The sequence below is a fragment of the Aplysia californica genome, unplaced genomic scaffold, assembly GCF_000002075.1.
Source record: "Aplysia californica isolate F4 #8 unplaced genomic scaffold, AplCal3.0 scaffold00311, whole genome shotgun sequence".
Taxonomy (NCBI): Eukaryota; Metazoa; Mollusca; class Gastropoda; order Aplysiida; family Aplysiidae; genus Aplysia; species Aplysia californica.
The window spans coordinates 826592-829192 of NW_004797581.1; positions in this window are offsets into that span (position 1 = coordinate 826592).

The following is a 2601-nucleotide window of genomic DNA, read 5'->3' on the forward strand; positions in this document are numbered from 1 at the left end:
GGGGTAGGGGGGGAGGGGGCTAGGGTTGGGGTAGATGTTGGCACGTTTGATTAGATTGTCGGGTCTTCGTGACCGGACGGGGTAGGAAATCAAACCAAATAACCCGAGACTCACAGCAGGAGTATGTAAGGGAGATCAGCACAAGAGCACATGTACATAATATCTTAAGTCTTTTCCCACTTCGAGTAATTTCAGGAAGAACGGTATTTTCCGTTTTTCAGGAAAACAAAACAAAACAACAAAACTTCCAATTCTCTCTCCCCCCCCCAAAAAAAAAGAACAACAACAACAACAAACAAAGAAACAAAAACCCACTTCAACAACCCCCCAAAAACGAACAAATACAAAACAAATCAAAGCTAGATTTATCACTAGATTTCAGTTCTAATTGCGGAAAAAATAATAAAAATAACCGCACTGTGCGGGGTACAATTTCTTTTCTTTTTTTTGGCTTAGAGATGCAACAACGCTTTCTGTTGTGTTAGTGATGTTGCATAACTTTTGACCCTAGAATTGCATTCTTAGACCGCGCACTGTCATGGCTGTCTCTCTTTGCTCTCCATAAAAGCTTCACCGTGAAGCGTGCACACCCTGATCCCAGCCATAGCGCCCAAAATGAGGGGTAAAAACACCAGTCTCCCTATTGTCGAGTGCGTGTTGCATAATTATTTTCCTCTTTGCCTTTCATTTAGCTCAAATGGTGCGTGTCACAGTGGACCGGAAGTATGAGTGGCTTTGGCATTGTAGTGATTACGCTGCCAGAACAAAAATCGTGAGATTGTGGTTTCGGAGGTTCGAGCCTCAGCTAAGTCCGATGTTTTGTCCTTGAGAAAGACACTTTTTCACGAATTTCCCATTTGGGTCATTCTTAACGGAGGGGGACGTTACACTCAGAGGTCCCGCCTCTTAAATGACCTTATTGTGTTTGTAGGGGCGTTAAACCCATACCATTTATTCACACTTACCAGAAATACACGCCAGAGGCGAGGTCTAGAATGTTATGATACACATCAATGCATACAGGTAAATTGCTTTTGTTCAAAGTGGAGAAGAAACACTCTCTTTCTAAAGGGCAAAGTTCCACTAAAAAACATTATGGTCTCCAGAACAGTAAGGGAAAATGCCTTGGTTTGATTCGTACCATCAGGTTATCAACATCTTGGGTACTACATTCACAGTGTTATTGGCCCAACAACAAATGGCTACCCTAGAATATAATTGCAAAGTTCTATTTGCTCAGTACCCAATTTTGAGAAATTTGACGTAACACATTTTGAGTCTCACATGTCAAGCTTTTTGTAATGCAATTCTTTGAATATCTTAATAACGACTCCAAATAATCTGATGATTTTGGTTAAGCAGATAGAACATTTGGTTTCTGACCTCATGGTCGTAGTAACCCAAAACGGCCCAAAATGCAAGGTAAAACTTTGTAATTCTAAAGCAGCGAAATGCAGAGGCTATTATTGTTCATCTGCGTCTCGTGTAGCAGTTAGGCGTTTTTCTGTCGCATACAGGAGGAGACCCGAGTTCGATTCCAGAGCTAGGAAACAATTTTTTAAAATCGAGTATCTCGGCCTTTTTACTGGGCTGTTGTGTCCTTCTCAGCTTGGGCTGGCCCTGACTGGCAGGGGTTGAAGCCCGCCTCCTAAACCATCTACGTTGTGTTGACGGGAATGTGAAAATAACTTCAATTTAAAAAACAATATATTATGTTTTGCCTTTAATTATCAGAAACGCACATCCATGAAACGTTACAATAAAGCAGATAGCCATGTACCTGAAGTATATGCCAGTTGGCATACAAATTGTCTTCAATATTGGCTGCTCTTTCTGACTGTGATTGCCACAGGAAAAAAACCTAGAATTGTAATTATTGACTTTTCTTTCTTTTAAATGTAGATTTCTTTCTATCCCCCTTTTCAACCTTTACTCCCACTTATATCCTAAAATTCACCCCCACCCCTTTTTCCACCACCGCATCTAGCTTGTCATAATTCCCACCTCCCACACCACTTCAGCATCACCCCCACCTTCACTCCCACATCACTTTTACATCACTTCAACTTCCCACACCACCTCCACCACCACGCCCACCTCCCACCTCCTACATCACCCCCCCCAAACCTCCCAAACCACCCCTACCTTCATTCCCCCCGTCCACCCAAACATCACCGTCACATCCTCCCGTACATCACAGCCACATCATTCCCCTACCCAACGCCTTCAATAGCAATCAGAATAAACACCCCCAGCACCCCCCACCCCTCAACCGAAAAACCCCAAACTTAGAACAAAACGGAAACCAAAAGAATAAAAATATGACGTGTGGAGAAAACGTTTTTCCAGGGTGAGAATCCTTGAGAAACTCACGACGTGCAAAATCCATAGCTTCGGAGAAGAAAATTGGGAGAGGAAGACAGTGAGACGAAAGGTCATACCAAGCTTCTTCCGGCAATTTTGATCCAGAAATATTCAGCGAATCGTTATTTTCTTAAAAGGTTTTGAAGGAACTGAAAGTGAGGAGGGAGGGCTATTGATGGGCAGGATACCTGTGGTGTTATGCAGGGGGTGGGGGTGATAGCTGAGAGAGAGTGAGAG